Genomic DNA, 15764 nt, shown 5'->3' with positions numbered 1-15764 from the left:
TGCTGCGAGTAGAAAGAAATACAAACTCATGAATGTATATTCGATGTTTAGTCGATGTGTATTGAATGTGCAATGAATTCACAAAATGGATGGTGTATTTATACGTTAATGACTCACATTAGAGTACGCCCACTTTAACACCTGTACCTCGTCAACATGCATAAAAGGTTACACACTTTGCATAGCCCGCCACTCGATGATCTTTATCTCAACTTGCCCTTGTCAAGATACTGCATTGTGCCATCTGCTTCCATGGATCAACCCCGATTCTACAGAAGCAGGAACCCACTCGCCTCTGCCGTGCCTGTCATGCAGAAAAAGCAAAAGGCAGCGGCGGCGATGGCGGCAGCCGTTTCCAAGCCAAGGCAAAAGCGACAGGCTATGGCTAATAAAGAAAACCTTCTGCTGACCTCAAAGGCTAAGTGTTTTAAAACACGTAAGCCTTATTATGTCAAGAAGAAATTCGGTGATGTACACACAACGCAAAACAAATGGCAGCCAACCCATCGAACCCGCAGGCCTCTTCCTCGTTTATGCTTTGACGACTCTGCCCCCCCTCTCCCGGAAATCTACAGCCCATCTTCTCCACTACTCGTCCACGATGCTGCCGCCGCTCTTCCGGAAACCCACAGGCCATCTTCGCCACTGCTCTTCGACGACGCTGATGCTGGTGCCCCTGAAATCCACAGTTCACTTTCTCCATTACACTTAGACGACTCTGCCGCTTCTTGCTTGGAAATCCACAGGTCACTTTCTCCATCCCTCTTTGACGACGCTGCCGAAGATGGATCAACGGATGGAGAAGATAGAGACTGACATAGCGGGGATACAAAATTTGCTTGGTGTTCATGCCAATGTATCCCCGACGCTGGAGCAAGAAGGTGGCATGGTTTTGTGAATGGGACCTTCGACCGGCCTTCCAACACCAAGCTCACCCCCTCCACCAGAAGAATTTGTGTACATGTATGCCGTTGAGGAGGAGGATAACATGACAACCCCATCAAGACCACGCCAGGAGACAACACGGCGACCAGGACAGGAGGAAAGCATCCTCCCAGACAACCTACCCTCGCCCGCCGCCACAAGCACACCCGCTCACAGAAGCACACCCGCTCCCAGAACCCAACCTACATACGCTTGCATTGAGACGGTGCCAAACATCATCCTGCGCGAGCTGCCACCGGCACTCAGGGAGAAGTATAGGGTGATGAGTGCTGGTTTACCCCTGAAATATGCCATGTTAATTTTTAACCACCACGTGTCCTACTTGGTGTACTGCGGGTGGGTCTACAAAGTGAACTACGAAGGAAATCGTGAAAAAAGGGCGCTTCCTGAAAATTTAAGAAGGACTATTGTGGAGGAATTGCGGCGCTATTTTTTAATAACAGATCCTTTAATGAAAATCATTTGAGACTCCATTCATGGCATTTTGCGCCATGCAAGGCATCGGCCCTGGAAGGACAATCTGGTGGGTGTCGCATTTGCGTGACTGTTCAACTGTTGTTTATTTTTTGTAAATGTTTTTGTAAATGTTTTGACTTGCTGTACTTTAATAAAGGAGATGTTGCGTGTTTTAACTTGTACTAATAAAGAAATGTTTTTACTTACTGTACACAGGACCTGCACAATTCCAATACCCGAGGGCCACAAACAGGCCCGGTTTTCAAGGTTATCCTGAAAACCGGGCCTGTTTGCGGCCCTCGAGGACTGGAATTGTGCAGGCCTGACTGACTGTTCTGTACACCATCCTACTGTAAATATTTTGACTTTCTGTACTTTAATAAAGGAGTTGTTGCATTATTTTAATTTCCTGAATAAAGAATTTTTTTTAATAACACCATACAGTACTGTTGTGCTGTACATGTTTTGACTTGCTGTACTTTAATAAAGGAGATGTTGCGTGTTTTAACTTGTACTAATAAAGAAATGTTTTTACTTACTGTACCCATAACCTGCACAATTCCAGTCCCCGAGGGCCACAAACAGGCCCGGTTCTCAAAGTTATCGTGAAAACCGGGCTTGTTTGCAGCCGTCGAGGACTGGAGTTTTGCAGGCCTGACTGACTGTTCTGTACACCATCCTACTGTAAATGTTTTGACTTTCTGTACTTTAATAAAGGAGATGTTGCGTTTTTTAAATTTCCTGAATAAAGAATTTTTTTTAATAACACCATACTGTTGTGCTGACTGTAAACCATACTAACATAATACATGTAGAATAAATGCATACTTTTTATTTTTTCGGGTTAATTATACAGTATATATAAAAAAAAGTATTGTTTACGGTCTGAAAACAGCTGCATACTGTTTCAGGTATTCTATCCTACTCAATAACAACGGCCACTAAACTGTAGAATCCGGTATGTGTTTTTTTTACTCAGATTCAGCAATGTGCAGGCATTGTAACACAAAGCGATATTATCCATCGAAATCCCTCCATTTGCCATTTTCCGCATGAGATGAGAAAGTTTTCTATTCTGAGGAACAAAAAAAAGTAAAAGTTTTACTGTAATGGTCAGTCAGTCAGTCCCCTAAAGAAGTTCCCACAGTCAGTCCCATCAATAATTTTCTCGGGGGGCGTCTCCTGTTCACATGCGCATGCGCTTACCGTCGATGTGATGACACGCATACAGTATGCGTTTCAAGATGGTTCCAATGCGCATGCGACTAGCTTTTCACCAATTGTGCAGTATCTACTGTTGAAGCCGCTCAGCCAATGATATTGCTTACAGGAGAATCGCTTGACTTTTGAATCGCACTGATATTGATATTTTCAAAATAAAAAAAACAGAATAAAATACAGCAACATTACTCACCATAGACTTTCCCTATCAGCTGGCGCCGAGCCACTGCCAGTCCCGTATTCTTGATCATACACGTCGTTGACAGGTGACAGCGGGACTACTACACCTGTAGTCAGCTGATGAGACTGGAAATCGCTTAGGTACATGCAAGCTAGCTCGAAACTGTACGCGAATCCGGCTCAGGCTGCAGGTATCCGGGCGGGGACAGACAGCAAGGGTTGCCGGTCACCAGGTTTGCACTGACGGTCGGATCGTTATTGGAAGCTGTCGCTGTCGCTGTCGCATTGCTTGCCAGCGACTGGCGTTTCTTAGTTGGTTTTAACATGACCTTTCGCCTTTTGCCGTCTCCATGATCATAGATATGGGAAAAACCCGGTGATACACACCAATACCCTCCAATAAAATTGGGATCAATACGAAAAAAATGTGAGCATCTGGCGAAAATTTGTAAAAGTCATAGTTTTCGATAAAATATTGATAAATCAGAACAACTGTTGCCATCTTATCATCTGTTGCATTAATCGCGGCCCATATTAAAAAAGTGTACGTTCTGTCGGGTTTTTGGAACACGGACTGCAGTTGTGCACTTATGGCAGGACTCTCAGAACAATAACCAGACCAGAAACTGTGCTTGTCTTTTTTTTATATGAAATGCCTAAATTGATACATTATTGTAACTTCTTCGTTCAGTCCCAAGGCCAATTTACAATGGACCACTGTGGTATTACGCGAAGAATTGCAACCAATTAAATCCAAACGATTATCAATAAACACACCAACCGCGCATCAACCGCGGGTGTGAATGCAACATGAATGCGGTATAAATGCGGTCAGAATGCGGCATGAACGTGGTGAAGTGCGGTGAAGTGCGTGGCATTCGGAAAAAAATCCCGGAAAAATTCGGAGATGTTGGAGAATAAAAGGGGCCGCGGCTTTATATAGTTAATGATTATTAACTGGGCTAAATAATCATTATAATAGTTGAACATTTTGACACGTTCTTTACAAACAATATTCTGAGTTTTGCTACTGAATCATGTTGAATACGCAAGCACAAAGGGCCTCATTCAGAGAAGGTTCATAAAAAAAATCACCGGACCATTTAAATAACCCTTTTTATGAGCGTAGCTATCACTGTATTAAGAAAGCCTTCATTACCTGTCATAGCAAAATTCACAAAACGGGTGATAAGCCGGTGATCTGATGAACGACCCTGTGAAAAGGCCTTACCCGGCGAGTTGTATCTGCTGCAGAGAGAGCTGCTGTGAGAGAGCCGTCTCTCCCTGTGCAAATATCACCCGAAATTTATGTGTATAAATTTAAATTTTGTTAATATTTTAAATGAGCAGGGGGTCTCCTGAGCTGAACCGCATTGGTTTCAGCCTCAGGGACCCCCTACTTCCTGAGATACAGGCCCCGTTATGGGGTGCCGGTATCTCCTATGCATTTTATTCCCATGGTCACGTGACGCGGACATTTAAATGCATAGGAGATACTGGCCCCCCATAACGGGGCCTGTATCTCGGGAAGTAGGGGGTCCTGCTGCTATCCGCTACGGTAATGAAGTTTACTGTAAATGCATTTTTATTGCACAGGATTCATGCCAGGGGTCTCTGGTGCTAATATTAATGGATATCAGCTCCAGAGATTCCCGGCATCAATCCTATGCAGGAAAAATGCATTTTTTTTCTAAGTCCCATCTCGCCGCTTCTCTGCAGGTTTCCAACACCTTTAAGCCAACTTTTTCTGGCGTGAGAATTTTGTGATAAAATCACCATTCTAGAGCGGTGATAGGCGTTCATAGCCAAATCACTGCTACTAGAATTGCACGAGTTTATGAACATGCCGAAAAGTGGTGATAAGTGGCTTATCACCGCTGCCTCAGTGATTTTTTTTATGACCAATTTTTTTGGAGCAATTCAGTCTCTTATCACCCACTTATCACTGCTTACTGAATAGCAGTAGGCATTATGGGCCTCATTCAGAAAGCCTCGATAAGGCCCTTATCGAGCACTTATCGACCAAAATGGGCACTCGTATTCAGATAGGCTCGAAAAGTGCTCGATAAGTGCTCGATAACAGCGTTTATCGACGACTTTTTTTTTCGCTTTCCGAAACTCGCTGTCTGCGCAGCGATCAGCCCCTTATCGACCATTTTCCGATAGTTGATAAACTCGCGCTATTCAGAGAGCCGCGAGTCAGTGATCGCTGACGTTCGCTGGCTCTCGCTTGTCAAAAACGCGATTTTATCTCCAAAAACAATCCACCACAAAAAAGTTGGCAGATAGGTGGTCAGACGGCTCGATGAGCAGCGATATGTGTTGACTTAGAAAATAAATCCATTTTTCCTGCATCTGATGAATGGCTTCAGATGGCAATAATTATTCCCATGCTTTAATTTTCCCAGCATGCATCAGATGTATGGGAAATGGATTGTCACGCCACTTTGTACATTTATGTGTGTTTGTGTGTATGACATTATCCTTATTTTTGTTTCATCCTTTCAAATGCTGTGACCACCTGAGTGGCAGCAGTCACACGTTGCCATGTTCTATTATTTCTGTATGTTAAGTCCTAAAACTTTTTGGAATGTGTGTTGTTTTTCTGTGGTTTTTTTGTCATGTTTATTGTAGACTTATGATCGTCTTTTGTGGGTGTTATTTTCATTTGTTAATGATTACCAGGTATTATGTCCACGTGTGTTAATAACTTTTAGCTGTTGCTAATGTTGTTCACCTCTTCATTACCTGTATGCTGCCTCAAATCTGTATTCAGTATTAATGATCAGCTAATGTTGGTTCATGTAGCTCATATACTGATATACATATAAGCAGGCGTTGTTTTTCACATTGTGAGATGCTGTTATGAAGGGCAATATTCCTGCAATGAATCACTAAGGATGATGAGGGCCTTATTTCACTGATTTTGTATATGTTTTCAATAATGATTACATTTGATGGTCAACATAATGTAATGATTACACTCTGTTTTTCAATTGTGTTGATGCTAGCTTTACATGCTACCTCACACAATCTTCATCATGCTCTCTGTGAATTCAGCTGTGTTATGTCTGCAGCAATCCAGCATTTATAACATATTGGAGATGTTCCTGATCTAACATTGCTACAGACAGTGCATGTTTCTACTGTGTAATCCGTTCACAATAATAAGGTGTTACACAATATGCTATGTATTAAATAGTTATCAAAACATAAAAAATACATTTGTAATATATACATCAATTTGTATGTTATACTTAATTTGACATATGAAATTAATTGATCATTAATGATATCCAACAGGTATCATTGTGTTAATTAATGTTTATCATTAACACCTCCTGTGATTAGTAGTCATGTGACGTTATTACAACTACATTTAAAGGAAGCTAATGACACACTTCCTTCCAGCTAGAGATGGCGGTTTACGATACAGACAGTGATGTTTGGTTTTTCATGCGTGCACATGCACATTTGGATTTAGGAGACACAGGAAAGAGAGAGGGGGAGTGGGGAGGAAGAGAGAGAGGGGGTAGGGAGAGGGGAGGAAGAGAGAGAGAGGGGGTAGGGAGAGGGGAGGAAGAGAGAGAGGGGCTAGGGAGAGGGGAGGAAGAGAGAGAGGGGCTAGGGAGAGGGGAGGAAGAGAGAGAGGGGCTAGGGAGAGGGGAGGAAGAGAGACAGGGGTTGGGGAGAGGGTTCCCCGACAACGTCTTTTTCGTGATCGTACATATTTGGAGGGGCTGAGCGAGGCAGAAATAATTACTCGTTATCGTTTGAGTTCATCAGCAATATTGGCTCTTTATGCTGACTTAAGAGCTGATTTAGAGCCGTTAACAGACAGAGTTCATGCAGTACCTGGTCTTGTTAAAATGCTGATCTCATTACATTTTCTTGCTTCGGCGTCTTTTCAGTCAACTGTGGCCATAGTAGGTGGGGTGTCTCAGCCATCAATGTCGCGCGCCCTTACCCAGTTTCTATGTGCACTGAATAGACGTGCTAGGAATTATATACATTTTCCTAGTGAGCACACAGAGTGGTTGGAACTAAAGAAGGCTTTTTATAGCATAGCTGGTCTACCATGCGTGATGGGTGCAATTGATTGCACACATGTTGCTCTGCTCGCACCTGGTGAAATGGAGTATGTGTACCGTAATAGGAAACACTTTCACTCCATTAATGTGCAGGTTGTATGCGATGCTAACATGAAAATTCTGAATGTGGTAGCCAGATTTCCTGGTTCCACCCACGACTCATATATTATGCAACATTCATCAATCTACCATGCATTTGAGGCTGGTATTTATGGTCATGGTTGGCTGGTGGGTGAGTAAATATTTATAGAAGACTCGTGTGTTGAACGGTTTTTTTAAGTATGTGTTGTGGACACATAATGAATGAAGACATTTTTGGAATCTTCCATTTCTTAAACTGTATGAAAGTTGATATGTAACGTTTTTAAATGGTTCAATGTTATGTTAACAAATATCATAAATGTCAGTTCGTACAGTGAGATATAGACATTACATTTACTATAGCAACATTATGTGTTACATTATGTGAAGCATAGCTGCAGGCATTAGAATTTTCATGCATTTGCTATGATCATGTCTGTTAGTAACATCACACATACTTCTATCCTTGAAAGTTTGCTAATGTATGTTACATAAATACATACTGTATATGGATGTTATCTTGACCTTACAATTCTTGTTACATACTTTAAATGTAATACAACCACATTGTGTGTCTAATGTATGTGTTGATGTTATACAATATGTACATGTCTGTCAGGCAATAGTTATAATAATTCTGAAGCTTTTGTTGTCCCACTGTATTCTAGGTGATTCGGGATATGGTATTCGAACGTGGCTCCTAACCCCACTGCTTAACTCACAATCCCCTGCCGAGGAGCGTTATACACTGGCGACACACTTTATTCGAGCTTGGCTAGTCCCACGAATTCGGGTATACCCGGGTGTATTGAGGTTTGTGACTGTTTTCTGCCCGAGTGCATTGAGTTATTTTCCAAGCAGGGATTGAAGCATTTTATTCCCGCTGGCTGCAATACTGCACAGTATATATATATATACTGCATTACAATTCATGAATTTATGCCATCTGGTAGACACGCGAAGCATTGCAGCCTATTAAATCCTAATCATTATCATTTAACAGATCAGCCGCCCATCAGCCAGGCATGAACCCAGGCTGGGAAGGCAAACGCAACGGGGCTTGTCAGAGGTGAGGAGCGGCGCATTCCAGGTATCTGCCAGGTACATACCGGGTATTTGCTCAAATAAAGTGTGTCGGTGCAGTAATGCGGCACACATATCCACTCGCTCAGTTATTGAGAGGACGTTTGGACTGTTAAAAAGTCGTTTCAGATGTCTGGATAAATCTGGTGGTGTCCTACAGTACAAGCCTCAAAAGGTCGCTGACATAGTGATGAGTTGTTGCATTCTGCATAACATTGCATTAAGTAACAATATAACAGGCGACATACGTGAGGGTCTCGATGATGAACCTCCTGTACATGCAGCAGGGGATGATGAGCAGACTGCCAGTGGGGTGGAGACACGGCGTAAAGTGATTTCCACATATTTTTCAGGTCATTAACATTGAAAATGTCTAAAGTTTTGTATAGTGTGTCATGTTGTTGCATGTCATATTAATGTTATTTTTATTTTCAACTACCATAGGATAGTGTTGCGTCACCACATTAGGTATCCAAGTTATGCGGTGTGTACGTGGCCACATGTGTATGGTATGTAAAAGTCAGTCTTATTTTGTTGCTCTTTCAGATAAGTACTAAAATACTACAATGTGTCAGGTGGACATGATGCATACATGTTGTACATGTTCATTCATGTATGAAACTAGTGATTTATTATGTAATTATGCTAATTTATGCATTATTAAGACATCATCTTGAATAAACTATTAACAAAGTGAACATGTAAAACATAATATGTATGATTATATGTGTCCTAACTTCTTCACATTATATGTAATACAGACTACAATAGGCCATGAGACGTAATCATGAAATTACACCTGTCAACGTTGACATTGTCGCTATTACAATTACAATGATCATTCTGTAATAAAAAGAAAGTTCATTGAATGTTTTCATAATGTGTTTCTACACAAATCTACATGTTGTTATAAACACACTTATGTGCCATTTTATTACTTTTAACATGCATATCTATATATGTAATCATGAATATTAACACATCTATGTATTCATTATGTAATGCTTTTAATGGTTAATTATTTTCTTGGAATATGCTAGACCAACATTGGAATATAATTGTGGCTACAGGCAAGGTATTTATCATAACAATTTGCACATATCACTATACACATACACACTTCATAATATAATGGCATTTATGTACGGTTTCTGTGTGTCTTCGTTGAACAACATAAATTGTCACACGTGCATGAACCACCCACATGTAGCCTTTATAAAGTAGTGTTGTTTAACTTTAATGTATAATATCTAATAAAGCTTTCACATTCATTAAGCAAACTAACTAAAATGTTTTCGGCATCCTTTTGCAATATTCAATTCTCCTTTGATGCTTCTCCATGTCAAACGGTTTTCTCTGAAATGACATAACATAAAGAAACTGTTAATATCATGATATAGTACTTATGTATTCATTGATACGTGCGTTTTTTAAATGATAATGTTTTCGTTGATGTGTTGTAAAAAAATATGCATTCCGGCATGTATCCACAACTTTGTCATGTGCGCACTTAGGTCATCAGACATTATTGTGCATGTGCCTTTGTGTATGATATGTTAAAGCTGCAGTTCAGTCAATATCCTGCATGTGTGTTTTGTTCAAGAAATCAGTTGATTAGTAAGAATTTTTTTTGTTAGCATTTTCTGTTTTAAAATGAACAACTTTGAAAGACCAATTTTCTTGTATTGTATTTTAACAGCCATTTGCTAAGCCACTGCCCCTTCATGTCCTGTCACAAGCTGTGGCACACCCCTCTGTCAGCCCTGGCTTCCCTCTAGCACTTGTCACTGCAGGAATGCTCATGAATATTCATGAGCTTCCACTGCCAGTCAAGCAGATTATAAACAAATGGCAGCTTTTAATATGTCACCAAATTTGCACCTATCAATACATGGAAAACGAATTGAGCTGCAGCTATACAGTTGTTTAGGTAATTACAGATTGCACACATAAAAGGATTGAAGTCCAAAAATAAATGTACAATTTTTTTTTTATTAAAACATGGAACTGCAGCTTTAATGGCCGTGCGTGCAAAAGCACACTTTAAAAACATACGCGTTGCTCAGCTAATTACAATGGATATAATTTATATCTGTTGTAACACAAATGCATTAAAATACTTACTTATAAACATTCTTGTGTTGCACTACTTAATAGACATATTGAAAGCAAGCAACACAACATGTCCCCCTGCGCTTTAAAGCTGCAGTTCTATGTTTTTTTTTTTGTACATTTTTTTTTTAAATTCATTCGTTTCAAAGCGTGTGATATATGTGCTCGAGTAATGGTTTCCATTATAGCAAAACTTTATCATTGTGTTGTGGGGTAACTGCGATAAGACCATGTGTTGTTTATCAGCACCCTTTGCCAGTCCGGTACACCTCCGCTTGGGAGTTACGGGCAAAAACAATACACATTTGTTTACAATATGTTACATAGGAAACTCTGATTTTTTCCACCTCAAACATGCCACTGTATTGTATTTTGCGCGCGCATAAACAGAAGCTGGATACTAAAGTGAAGTTGTTTCTCAAGTAAATACGTCACGTGAACGTCTCCTCCAATGAGGGTGCACTTTGTCCGTGTAAACAATATTAAAGTTGTGAATGTTCTGTATGGGCAGGTAGAGCATGTTATTTGCTTATGCTACTTTCATCAACTACTGTGCTCCCATTTATGCAGGCTATGTTCAATGGCATGTGCGCACACCTCAGTGTGCGCTGTGTGTGTATGTATGTCCCTGCACTCAATGTGTAAATGGACACTACGCACCTTAAGGATGAAGGTTTTTTCCTGTGTTGAAGATACATTTTTTTTTTTTGGTGTTAGCTTTTACATTCACAGTTGAGACGGATGCGTGGCCACGCCCCCAATCTATTCCCAACCAATTATGCTGTCCCAAGCGCTTCACGTCATACACATGCAAAACAACAACCACACCCTCTCCTATCAAAATCATTTGCTGTCCCCTTATGCTGCCTATCACTGTGCAGTGTTGTGCACGCGCAGCACGACCACCCCCCGCTATCCGTGCCTGACACAGTCCAAACATGCCACGCAATATTTATTTTCATATGCTGACGTGCGCTGGGTTGTTGTTGTCTCACCACACTATATAGAATGTACGCGCACGCATGGAAGGGAGGCGGGAGCACACATACATTGTGGATCATTAACCATTTCCTTACTCACTTACCTTTCACTGCTACTATGTCTGCTTATGTGTGACTATGTGTGTGTGTGTATATATGTAGTCATGGTTGTTGAGGTATGTGATACTGCATGTGTTCACTGATTACATCTCAGTTGTTGCGCTAAGTAGTAATGAGACCTTAAACTAAAATAAACAATATTTGGTTTCTTATTCTCACACACACACATGTACACATACATCCATCAATACAGATAGATTTGTGAACAGGCATTTGCCGTACCATTTACTCACACATACATATGACTTACATGTGACGGCACTAGATACATGAAAACTAAGGCTCACTTTCACGTGAGTTCACAAAGCAACGCGCGTCACTGTAGAAAAGATCACTATGCAGGCAACAAATATATTTGCGCGTGTACGTTAATAAGCCAAATAAATGTATCTTTGCATAGTACATTTCTTCACACGCACACTCATTCATGAGCAATTACCATTACAGCGCAATATGGATTACATTACAGTAAGACTTCATTCCTTAAAGACATAATACTACTTATAACATTAACAAATCACAAGGCTTACTGCGTATGATTGATGATATGCTAATTGTGTGGATCTACTTTAATTGCAAGCTTTTTATCATAGCATACATATGTTTCAGAGTAATATTCAAATAGGATTGATAATTCTCACAAAAGTATATATGTTTGTAAACATGTCATGGACTAATTTGTCAACATCATATTATATGATATTATAATTAAGGGCGAACGTTATTTATATAACTTACAAATTACTCATTAAAAACATTTATTTCTATTTACCAGGGTTCCATGAATCCATGTTCTTGCTGGAATCCATGCAGAATGGATGTCATCTCATCTCCATAGATATTGTAATCTATCATTGAATATTCAGCTGGTTGCATGTAGTTCACCATCTCGTTTTGCACGTATTCCAGGCTTGTCTCAAGGCACTGTGGCTGATCAAAGCAAGTATTTGTGCTTCTGTCTTCACATGCATACTGGTATTCTTGAGGGAAGTTTGAACAGTTTGCAAACTTATGTTCATCCTGTGCTTGTTCATACTGTGAGCCGTCAAGTAGGTTTGCCTCATTAGAGAATCCGCTGTGTGAAGTCATCACACTTCTGTTTTCTCTCCTTACTAATAGATTACTCCTACGATCCAACATAGTGTGACAGTTGTCGTCAACAATCCAGAATCCAAGCCTCTGACCAGGACGTGCCACTATTCTTTGAAAATTATCTCTCATACACAAAGTATGTTTGATAGCATTCATCAATTTCTGACGATTACTGGACTGTCTGTAGAATGCATAATTTTCAACAATATATTGAAAAATTTGATGCACTGTTGCTTTTTCACCCGGCTGATTTTTGATAGCTTTATATATTATAACGGCATAGGTTTCAGCAGGACGAACTGGAGTGTAAGTATGAAGCGACATTTCAGTGTTCCAAAAAAGAGTGTGTGATTTACTATTGAGGTAAGCATGTTTCATAAGTGACATGGATACATTTAGTAGATTTGTGCTCAGAACTTCAAGGTTAAAACACAATACCTCCTGTGTTTGTAATCTGTGTTGAAAAGCAGCTGCAGACTTGTTTTCAACTACTTATTTTATAAAATTTAACCTACATTAGGCCACAGTGTATTTCTGTATTAAATCATGACAGTGATATATCTCTGCATATCTGACATAAAACCTTACATATATTGAGGAGAAGAGGGAGTGGGGGTTAAAAAATGCTATCACAAGGGTTCAAGTTTAGAAAGCATATCATGATCATAATCACCAGCATACGGTAACTGTAATTTATGTTGTACAAGACTATAGTTAACAAAAATGGAAGAACCACACTGTAGAAAGATGTCTTGGGTAGGTAAATAGTTAGGAAACAAGTTCCAAACATTTCCAAAACATTCAGCCTTGCTGGCAGGTCTCTGTGGTGTACGTCCAGGACATCTTGCTATAGTGTGGTTATTCCATTGTAATGTATGCATTTGTTTCAACCCCCCTCCCCCTCCAAAAAGTGATCTTTTGATACTATGGGCCCTGCGCTCTCTCCTGTCTCCTTCATGCAGATTCCATTCTGATGTGGTTGAGGCCCCTGAGAGCAGACGGAGACCCCCGAAACCAACATGAATGTTACATCATTCCACTATTGTAGTCATGGTTCGTATTTGGCCTCAGTATGATTTTGTTATTTATATTTAATGTATCAACTTTATGGAGTTATTTATCAATTATCAGCGTTAATATGATATGTAGATGTTACAGTAATTTTCAAGAACATTAGGATAGACAGTTATTGAAGATTTTTTACATTTGCACGTATAGTTCGTAATATAATGTTGTCACTTATATACTCACACTCACGATGCGCTGCTTTATAGTTATTTTAGTCATATATACACACACACACACACACACACACACACACACACACACACACACACACACACACACACACACACACACACACACACATATATATATACACACTTTGTAGGCTAATGATATGTTGTGTAGTCACTGTTGTAAGTTACATAATGAAAAAAAACATTTGAACATGATTACTGATAGTATTAGAAACAAAAGTACATGTTAAGCAACTATTTTAACATGTACACCTTGGATTCATGATAAACATGTTCACAATGTGCACTATGTAGTTAGTACAAATGTTGACCATTACACTGACTTGACATTAACATTTAAAATGACAATGTGTAATGTCATAGCAGTGTTATTTTATACAATCATGTTTGAAACACAAGTTTCAACAGTTCTTAGATAGATGGCTTGAAATGATGTAATAACATGTATTTGTAAGTTGTACTTGGTCTTTGTTACTTAAACATTATACAATGAAGTTACGTATGGATATGTATGTATTTGCCATACATACTATGTTCTGTCACTAACATTAAAAAATAAGCACACAACACAAATATTCTTTTCAAAATGTATTTATTTTCAGAAAACAATGTTTGTGATCTTGTCAATGGACGTTGACTTGAAGGTGGCCGTTGGAGACGTGTGCGCACTTTGACACAACCAGGTAACGTAAGGGGTGTCACTATAGCTGTTTGTGGTGAGAGCTGTTGCATATTTGGAAAGGCGGGCGTTTGTAATGGGTGTGTACTTTGCTTAGACATAATTTCATATGGCTGTGTATTTGGAAATAACATCGTTTGAGCTTGCTGTGTACTTGGCGTACCCATCAAATTAGATGGATGTGGCGTAGCCATTAAATTAGATGGATGTGTACTTGGCGTACCCATTACATTAGATGGATGTGTACTTTGCTTAGACATAATTTGACATGGCTGTGTATTTGGAAATAACATCGTTTGAGCTTGCTGTGTACTTGGCGTACCCATCAAATTAGATGGATGTGGCGTAGCCATTAAATTAGATGGATGTGTACTTGGCGTACCCATTACATTAGATGGATGTGTACTTTGCTTAGACATAATTTGACATGGCTGTGTATTTGGAAATAACATCGTTTGAGCTTGCTGTGTACTTGGCGTACCCATCAAATTAGATGGATGTGGCGTAGCCATTAAATTAGATGGATGTGTACTTGGCGTACCCATTACATTAGATGGATGTGTACTTTGCTTAGACATAATTTGACATGGCTGTGTATTTGGAAATAACATCGTTTGAGCTTGCTGTGTACTTGGCGTACCCATTAAATTAGATGGATGTGGCGTACCCAAAATATTAGATGGATGTGTAGTTGCCATAGGCATCAAATTAGATGGATGTGGCGTACCCAAAATATTAGATGGATGTGTAGTTGCCATAGGCATCAAATTAGATGGATGTGGCGTACCCAAGATATTAGATGGATGTGAAGTTGCCATAGGCATCAAATTAGATGGATGTGGCGTACCCATTAAATTAGATGGATGTGTACTTTGCGTAGCCATAATTTCACATGGCTGTGTATTTGGAAATAACATCGTGTGAGGTTGCTTTGTCGGGTGTAATGTACCTGACATGTGTGTATATTCTTGTGTAGGTGCCAAAGCACACACCTGATTATTTCCCTTTTTTGGGTTAGCTACACTCGGTTTTTTCCATGTACCCATCACAGGGCACCAGTATTTGCGTAACACATTTCTCTTACTTGTTCCTAATGTTTTTTTTTTTTGACTACCATAAAAAGGTGTCACCAATGTTGCAGGAGCAGAAGAAACAAACGTTGCAGGACAGTCCGACACCAATTGTGCTGAAGCATGGACATTATCAGGACAGTCCGACACCAATTGTGCTGAAGCATGGACATTATCAGGACAGTCCGACACCAATTGTGCTGAAGCATGGACATTATCAGGACAGTCCGACACCAATTGTGCTGAAGCATGGACATTATCAGGACACTCCGACACCAATTGTGCTGAAGCATTGACATTATCAGGACACTCCGACACCAATTGTGCTGAAGCATTGACATTATCAGGACACTCCGACACCAATTGTGCTGAAGCATTGACATTATCAGGACACT

General features: G+C 40.0%; 1 long non-coding RNA gene across 1 annotated transcript in view; it reads left to right on the top strand.

The window, feature by feature from the left end:
- Positions 1-14294, top strand: part of LOC142494558 (uncharacterized) — an 18865-nt gene extending 4571 nt beyond the window's left edge. The window contains exons 2-4 of the long non-coding RNA XR_012801530.1: positions 12045-12497; positions 13324-13414; positions 14223-14294. This is a non-coding gene — a long non-coding RNA (uncharacterized LOC142494558). The remainder of the gene's footprint in view (positions 1-12044; positions 12498-13323; positions 13415-14222) is intronic.
- Positions 14295-15764: the final 1470 nt, after the last annotated feature.

Source organism: Ascaphus truei, chromosome 5 (genome assembly GCF_040206685.1).
Source record: "Ascaphus truei isolate aAscTru1 chromosome 5, aAscTru1.hap1, whole genome shotgun sequence".
In the NCBI taxonomy this organism is placed as follows: Eukaryota; Metazoa; Chordata; class Amphibia; order Anura; family Ascaphidae; genus Ascaphus; species Ascaphus truei.
The sequence above is the reverse complement of the archived record's forward strand: the minus strand, read 5'-3'. Positions and strand labels throughout refer to the sequence as shown.